This window comes from Rhagoletis pomonella, unplaced genomic scaffold, assembly GCF_013731165.1.
Source record: "Rhagoletis pomonella isolate Grant_MI unplaced genomic scaffold, Rhpom_1.0 Rhpom_scaffold_00006, whole genome shotgun sequence".
Taxonomy (NCBI): domain Eukaryota; kingdom Metazoa; phylum Arthropoda; class Insecta; order Diptera; family Tephritidae; genus Rhagoletis; species Rhagoletis pomonella.
In genome coordinates this window covers 58,264,674-58,274,212 of record NW_023458560.1, presented here as the reverse complement: position 1 = coordinate 58,274,212, position 9,539 = coordinate 58,264,674, and positions in this window count along the sequence as shown.

Genomic DNA, 9,539 nt, shown 5'->3' with positions numbered 1-9,539 from the left:
GAATTATACGCGCACAAGGCAACGAATACACGCATATACACATGCATACAAACACAGCGAAGTACACAGAGGCACGCAAAGATGGGGGTAGAGGTGGAATGGGTGGATGGGGGGCCAGTGGTGTGTACACGTTGCAGGTCAGTCGACAGAAACACACATACACTCCTACTTGCACACCAACACAGATTTATTTATATGTGCCAATTTTAATTCTATGACGTAATTATTTTAAGTCGCCGCTCGTTCGTCCGATCGGTCGGTCGGTGGTCCACTGTTGCTGTCCAACATTTTAATGACCAAATTGCCTGCTGCTGCTATTCTTTCTCCTTTGTATGTACCTATGTGCGTGTTTAGTGTCATTTGCGCTGTCATTTTATTTTTGGAAATTATGAAGGTCCTTTATTCTCATAATGAGTATCACTTTATTTTCTGCTGCACATTGGCCTTGCTATGCCTTGTCTGGTTTATTAGTCGTACTACGGCGGCAGAGCAAATGAGCTTTTCTGATCCACTCACTTCATCTTTGCTCCTTCTTCTGTCTATATGCACGTAATAAAGCCTCACAAGTGTAATTAATTAAACAAAATGCCATTTCTTCTTCTTCTGCTATAGCATCTTTGGCATTTTTTAAATTTACATTTTTGCTGCTATTATTTCGTTACTTTTTCTTTCATTATTCTTTCCCTTTTACTCAACCATAGCTTATGAAATTAAAATGCAATTTCATCGAAATGAGTTTACTTTGACTGTCATTACAATTTAGTTGCGTTACCATGTAGCCGCCGCTCCGCACACCAAAATCGCAAGTTTTCTGTTTAAAATAGTCCAAAGCGTTCATTTTTCAATATATTTAATAACTCTTTACTTTTAGTGAAAGCTTATAAGAATTACAAGGCAAATCTGGCTAAGATAGTAAGTAAAAAGTCTTTCGTAAGGCAAACGAAAGATAGATATGTCAACATGGTTCGAAGGACTTTTATTATTCTACATAGCACAAAAGTCTTAAACAAAAAGCTCTCTCATTTACCACTCGTGGTAAAAATCTGTTTTGAGAGAAGGCAGTGTATATCATTTAGTTCTCGTCGCTCCAACAGTCGCAACGGTCGAGGGAACAAAGCACAGGCGTGCCATTCGAGAGATCCAAGTACGAGTCCTCGGGCTGCTGTATTTTTTTATTTAAATTTTTTTGTTTAATTAAATTTCCTTTTAACTTTTAGGTTTTATTGTTTTGAAAAGACTTTTTAATTTCATTTAATTTATAATACTTATTTTGTGTACATATTTTTTTCTTTCTTGATTTAGTTTTCTTTTAATTTTAGATGTGTTTAAAAAGAAGAATATTTTTTAATTTCATGTGGCTTTCAGGAACCTATTTTATTTATTTTTTCTTTTTTGAATTAGTACTACTTTTCTTTTTTAAATTATTTTTTGTATTCTCTTTTTTAGTTTGATTTTTCAATTTCATTATTCAAAAAGAAAAAAATATATTTTTTTAATTTCTTTTTTTTTAGAACCTTATATTATTTATATGCATTTTATTGTTTTATTTTACTGTTCTTGATTGCATTTACCTTCAATCTTTACAGTTTATTGTTTTCAAAAGAAAAATATATTTATTTTTAGTTCATAATTTTCCTTTCATTTTAGATTTCATTTTAAAAATAATTTTTTTTTTAGCTTTTAAGAACCAATTTCTTCTCTTTTGATTTAATTTTAATTAATGTTTAGATTTTATTGTTTTAAAAAGGTAAAAATATGTTTTTTAATTGCACTTCTTTTTTATAAAATTCGTATTTATTTTTGCTTTATTTTTATTAGATTTATGTTTTTATTTTTTTAATTCAAGATTATTTTAATTTTCAGATTTTGTTTAGGATTGAATATTTTTTTTTTTTAGTTTTTAAGATTTTTTTTTTTTCGTTTTTATTTATTTTTTCTGATTCTAACAAAATTTTTAGGTTATATTGCTTTAAAAAGAAAAACATATTCTTTAATTTCATTTATTTTTTAGAATTATTTTTATTTGTTTCTGCGTTATTTAATTTTATTGTTTTTTCTTTATTAGCCTTTATTGTTTTAAAAGGAAAAATTTAATATTAACTTTTAAAAAACTTATTGCTAAAAGGCAAACAGCATAACGCTAATACATCCTCGTTATCAGATCTTTCAATTAGTCTTTCGAAAGACAGTTTCCAGAAGATCTTTGTTTAGCCCGATTATTTTATATTTATTTGTTTGTTTTAAATTTTTCAGTTCAAAGTGCAGAGGAAGTATAAATTTTGAAGAAAGTCAGTTCAACTGTTGCTGTAAATAAATGTTGCATAATAAAAACTAGTTGAAAACAATTATAGGGTTGCCCTGAAACGAGAAAAGATTGCATAAGTAAAAATTATATATTAAAAATGGCCGCCCAAATATTCTGACTCCTGCGCCACCTACGAGGCAAATTTTTTGTTTTAGATTTATTCTTCTTTATGTAAGTAATATGTGTTCTAAACATGAAACAATCGGACTATAAAAGCGGATTTTTAAAATATCTCAACTCCTGCGCCATCTCTCGGACAAAATGTTTGTAGTTATTCTTTTTCATATAAGTAATATGCGTTCGGAAAATTTACCATATCGGACCATAAATACGTGGTTTTCAAATATCTCATAGTCATCGGGTTCTGAGTCGAGTTTTAAGTTGCCAGTCTCTATTTTATCGGTAAGTTGGTTAAGAATTTGATTACACACAGGTGAAACTTAATAAAATCTTGTAAAAAATTAAAGTGGCTAAGAATTCGTGTGGATTTTTAATATCTGTTTTTTTTTTTTTGGTGACGGTGCCAGGCCCTATCTTGACTATTTTGAGAAGTAAATTCAAGTTTGGCACCATTGTACGCCGCTGTCCGCCTATGAGCGACATTTTAATTTCTTTGCTACATTTTTATATAATTATTTGACTTTCTTTCACTTCTTTGCCTTCGCTTCGGTTAGTTTTGCCTTCTTCTTCAATCATTGTATGCATTCTTCCAACATTTCTTTAACTTTTTTTATTTTTATTTTTTTTTTCAACTTATAGAATAATGTTTCTGCGCATGAGAAAAGCTAATGAAGAAATAGGATATTAGTCTCTGCCAGCATTTTTAAATTGAATTAAAAATTGTGTGGCAGCATACGTTTACAATGAGCAGCAATAACAAGTTAATTGTTTAAATAGCAACAACAAAAAGGTCTTAAATAGGCTGAGTTTTGTAAAGTCAATTTGGTATCAAGCAAAAAAAGTGCTGTGTAAACTTTATTAATAAAGAGGCATTACGCTAAGACTCACTGATGAGGTGAAGTATGTTAGACTTATACAAATTTGGAAAATAGTTGCAGAGAACAGAGTGAAGAATGCGGTCTGGTTTTTGCTCTTGCATGCGACTTTTGTAGAAGACATGGTGTCTTAACGTGAATTGTACTTTATAAATACAAGTACCCGCCTCATCCCTGGAGAGTGCTTCGATTTGCTTTCCTCGGCATCGTCGCTGACCCTACTAAGTCATCTTTGTCCAGAAACTCAGAATATTGACAATCCAGTTATGTATGGCTCGATTGGGATGATACTGAAATCTCCGCATATGTCGAGATTGATTTGATTTTGGTGGAATTCTCACTGCAATATATAAAACTAAAAGTCTCAAAAATGGTTTCAGTAAAAGCGAGATAAAGCTTCATATGATGGTGATTTTGGTGTGAACGCAACGTTTGCTACTTCCCAAATAATTGATCTCGATATCAACGCAGTATTCGTGTTTTTTTCAAACTCTTTATATACGGTATTTGGTCCGGATGTTAGAAACCAGGTCAGCCGGATCTCATTTATGTACGCAGGTACATATATAATGGCTCTTAAGTCTGCATTTGCTTTTTAAATTCACCGAATAATAACTCTCACAACACTATTTATGCGTAACAATTTCAAAATTTCAAATTAAAATGCTTACTACGAAAATTATTACGTTACCATAACTTCTAAAGTAAAGATAAAATTACTGCACATACGCCAGCAATAATGAAACATTTAAATATATGAACACCCACATGCAGATGGTATGTGAAGTATTTATGTACACATATGTACATATATAACCTTATGCACTCATATCATTTAGGCACATCATAATTAATCCCACACCACTCTGGCGTCGCATAAAGGCATCGTACTAGCAGTTCTGGGTAGTGACTGTGATGGTGGGGGGGGCGGGCGACACTGCGTATACGTAACCATTTCGAAGTGGAACGAATTGCAAGTTTGTGAGAGCACACAAATGAATTGCTTTTGAGCTAACTCAGCGCTGAGCTGGATGGCTGTCATATAAATTTCATAATACATTGTAATTAAATTTTCTCGCACTAAGCTAGATATTTGCATGACTGTATACAAACATAGGTAACATGTCTTTATGTAGGTATGTATAAATTTGTTTGGATGAAGGAATGTAAAGAAATATTTATGCGTTGTACATAATTTGCGGTAGTTAAATGTATTTATGTTTAACTGTACGTGTGTATCTACATACTTAAACTTACATACATACTACATATATATAAATATATACATATATCCCATATACATATGTACATATGTATGCATATTTATGCTATGAATATTGCAGAATTAATAAAGACTCATGAGCAAATAAAAATGTCTTCCTGTTGAAGTCTACAACCTAACTCCAAGCATCTACACTGAGAAAATTTGTATTTCTCTCAACACAAGGTAACGTTGCAAAAGCGGGGTAACATATTTACTCAAAAACCACTGGACCGAATTTGATGAAATTTTCACAGCTTGATAAAACATTTGTGGAACATGCTTATTAATTTGAGGTAGCGTTTATGAATTTCCAAAAAAAAATTTTTTGAACCATAATGCTTAAGTTATGTTTGTTTGCTATCCTATCGGCATGGTGACCTATAAAAAACACAACAACAAATAGAAGTTCCACATATAAGAAAAAACAACAACAAATAGAATAGGACAAGGACAAAAACTCGAACCAGACAGAACGAAAAATGACATTGAAGATGGCACAACGCCAAAACCGGTTTGTCTGCAAACCAAACTTGACAAGGGATGACGGAAATTCGTTCCAAAATAAAACAAATAAAATAATTATTTTTCTGATTTTTTCGCTATAAACTCCGGATGATTTAAACCTTAAAAAATAGAGAGTTGCCACCTGTTTGAAAAATTTCGATAAATCAAATTGATAAAAAAAACATTAAATACAATGTATTACAATTTGGACCTCGAACTAATGAGGTTGAAGAAAGCTTAGTGGAACATATTTTTGAAGAAGGTTGCCACATGTTACAAAAATTTAATTCGATTAAATTGAAGGTAAGTAACATATTACAATATGGGTGTCAAAAATAAATAGACTTAAGAAAGCTTAATTTTAAACATATTTTTGAATAGTGTTGCCATCTGTTTAAAAAATCTAATTCAATTAAATTACTAAGGTAAATAAAGTGTGCAATAAGGGTGCCAAAGTAAGGCGATTTCAGAAAGCTAAGTTTAGAAATTATTTCCAAAGATGATTGTCACCTGCTTGAAAAAGTGAATTAAATTAAACTGGCAAGATAAATGAAATATCTGTGGTCATAAGCAATAATAGCCTAAGTCGAAAAATTTGAATTCGAGAAAAAACGCTTTAAAGATTTGGATTGTAATGTTAACCTTATGGGGAAACCAAAATATTTTCATCTATAACTTTTTAAATAGCCTAGCTAACGAGATGGGAGTTTCACATACACATGGAATAGTAGTTGCAGAAACCGATAGCATACATAACTCAATTCTTTCTTAAGTCGACTTAGGCGGTTATTGCTTATGACCACAGATATTAGAATTTTAGTATCAAACGAAAGGTAGTTATTTAAGAAATATTTGATTTAAAAACAGTTTTCATTAGCGGTAAAATTACGACAAAAAATTTTAAATTAAATGAAATATTAAGAGATGAATTCCAAACGAAAAGTGTTTGAAAAATCTTTAGTAGAATGAAAAAACATACACATCCTTTGATCAAGATATTTTGCGAAAGTGTTGACATTGATATTAATTTTGTCGCCTCTGAAAATTTGCCTCTGAAATTTTAATATAAAGCAGCCGAATATCAGAAAATAAAGTAAGAAAACTGTTTTATTATTTACTTCAGCTATTTATTGCGCATGGGAAAGTTTGGGCCCCTTTAGCGACCTTTACAAATTTTTTGATTAGAAAAAAAAAATAGAATTACTCTATTTCGACATAAAAAATTCCGACTAGACTTTTTGGAACCCGAGCCATGCCTTGTTTGAGGAAATATGGGTGTTGAAGGATCTAGTCGGTTACAGAATCGGTAGGCAATTGTCGGTTTTATTCGGGATGAACTGTATATAAAAGCTATCTTTAGATTTTGAAATTAAGGGGATATAACAAAATTTCCACCAAGTTTTTCTGATATTTTTTTTTTTATTATATAGTTAACTGGTTTAAGGCATTCTTCGAAAAGTTTTCGATTTTCGCCGGATTTCAGGACCTTTTGTGATTTTTCGAGATTTTTTCGGAATTTTTCACGGCTAAAAGTTCATTTAAATCTAAAGTTAGCTTTTTACTTCCTTTCTACTAGTTATGTATACTAAGTAATTTACATTAAATACAAATTTTTATAAAATCAAGTAATAATGCCCTCACCAACAAATTGTATTCCACACAGCTACACACTTTCCCTTCAGCACTCTAGCCCACTGCTGCTTAAACATTATTTTGTCCCCTGTCAATTTCGCTGAAATGAGCGAAGCGCACCGAAACACGGAACAATTGGAAGGACAGCGGCCGTGGACAGAAAAGAAAATCTCATTAAAATTGCACAACTTTTTGCCTTATTAACAAGCGAGTAGCAACATAAAAAACAAAAGCAAAAAAAAAACAATGACAGAAAACATAACAACAATCAGAAACTGCCAACAAAAGATTACGAAGAAAAATTAAAACGTGCGCCAAATGCAAAATGAAAAAACAAAAAGAAAAAGAAAAACAAATAAATTGTTAAAAATGGGAAAAAATAATAGGTAAAGAAAAAAATTTTAATGGCGAAAAATTCTTATATGCATAAAGTCATCTCGTTGGCTATTAAGACGAAGGGCTGGGCAGCGCACAGTGTAACGATTGCGGCCAAAATTATAAAAATTCAAATTCACTACTCGTAAAAAATTATTTGTATGTTAGTAACAAATAGTTGTAGTGAAACAAATTTAATACAATTTAGTAACTATATATATTTGTATGTATTTACATAAATATATAAAAGGACATTCGTTTTCATTGACTCAAAAACTACTGGATAGATCTCAGTAAAAATTTTGGACTCTATTCCTTGCATATCTGGTCGCCTTACAGACTACCAGAATCATCGCTCGCTTTATGGTCCGATGCATTTCATTTCCGGAATAAAAAATAAAAAACAGGTCTACAAAAAATAAACCCCGTATTTGCAGTCGGATCCGGTAGAAATTCATAAAACACACTGCGTCATAAAAGATATTCTTAAAAAAACTGGAATCGAGAAATTTAAAGAAAATCTAAAACCTAAATGAAGGATAGTTTTAAATCAACACGCGCGACGCGAAGCAATCTTTTTTAGAGCAACAGAAGCGAAATCAAAAATTTTTAGAATTTCTGTCTGTCCGTAGGTTTGTACGCTCACCACTCAAAAACTAATACATGGAATTGAATTTGGTTTCCAAAAAAATTCAGTTTAAGTAAATTGATAAGATAAAGTAAATATTACAACACGGCTGCCAAAAGAAAGATCCTAAAATATTTTTGTGGAAGGTTGCCACCAGTTTGAAAATTTAAATTTAATTTAATTGATAAGATAAATTAAATATTGCAATATGGGTATCAAACTAAACAGGGCTAGGAAAGTCGAAAATATTTCTGAAGCGGGTTGCCACCTATATCAAAAATTTAGTTCAGTTAAATATTACTATATTTGTATCAAACGAAAGTACTTTAGAAATCTTTGATTTGAAAAAATGTTCAACTAGCAAATGTCCCGCATGCTGCGCAGCGATTCAAAGTATTTCCCTCTCACAGCATCTAAAACTATGTGTGAGATTTTTTCAAATGATTAAAAAAAATTTATTTCCGCTTTTTATGGCAGATAAATATGTGGTATCTGAATATTTTTTTCTCGACAAATATTGAATTAATACAACTTTTAAGAAAGTTACAAGATTATAAATTAAATTTCCTGGAGAAAGTCGATACATTGCCTGCTTCCTTAATACTAAACTTGACTAGTAAACCAAGTTGATAAGTTAAGTTTATTAAGTTGGTAATACTATAATATCTACAATTCGCAAAAAATAAGGGTCCACCTTTAAATTGGATAGAATTTGGGTTAACTTTTATTTCATGCTTTACACTATCAGTACTACAAAAATTATATTTGTGCAAATATTCTTAAGTCTGCCAATTTTTGGGGTGATTTCACCATTGTTCAAAAAATTATTTTCTCGAAATAACGCAAAAAGGAGCAGAAAATCCAAATATTAAGAAAATCCAAAATTTACATATATTTGCAAAGTCGTGCGATATTATCCAAATATATGTTCGGGAGCTACATGAAATTCTCTTAAACATGCGCCATATTTTAAGACCGACGAACCGTAAATGATGTGAAATTTTGTATTTATGACTTTTACTTTTCCCTCTCTAAACCCAAAGGGTTTTTATTCAACGCAGTACATACATATCAACAGATAGCTATGAATCCGAGGATAATAAATATGCTGATTGACGGACATGTAATATTATTTTCCCGCTTTGGTTTCACGAGGAAGATTGAATAAATATTTCATTAAAGCTTTCTTTCATACTTATCAACTTATTTTGTGTAGGTGGTAGTGGTGTAAGTGGGCCAATCTTCATCATACTTCAGATTTATGTTTCTATGGATACGACAAATGTTCAAACCAGATTTCATCAAAATCGCATAACAATTATCCTTCCATTTCATATTTCATATCTCTTCTTTCTTGAGTAATGTTTTCACTTATGTTTTATATAGGAAATCGGCGCATGGTTACTAATTTTGGCCACAACTTTCATGGGGACGTTACACTGTGCGGCACCCACTTCGGTCCACATCCCACTTACGGTTGCTACGACAGCTATTTTTTTAAGTTTCGTTTTCTTTGCGCTCACTGCAGTGCTTTCATTTGATTCGTTGTTTGTTGGTTTCCTTTTGTGTATTTTTTAATTTTTTCCCCCAACCTTACTTTTCTTGGCCGCGTCCGCTGTCCATTTCTCCCATTGTTATTTCCGCTTTTTATACTAATTAAAAAAATTGCGCTCTACTTTACTGGTTTTCTTTTTTTTCAACTCATTTTCTTTCATTATGTTTACATTTTTTTTGTTCTTCGCCATTTCTCTTCGCGTATTTTTGGCATCTTTTGGTAAAACAAGAATAATTACGCCAAATAAATAAATTTACATAAGCTTGCAACATTAAAAAAAA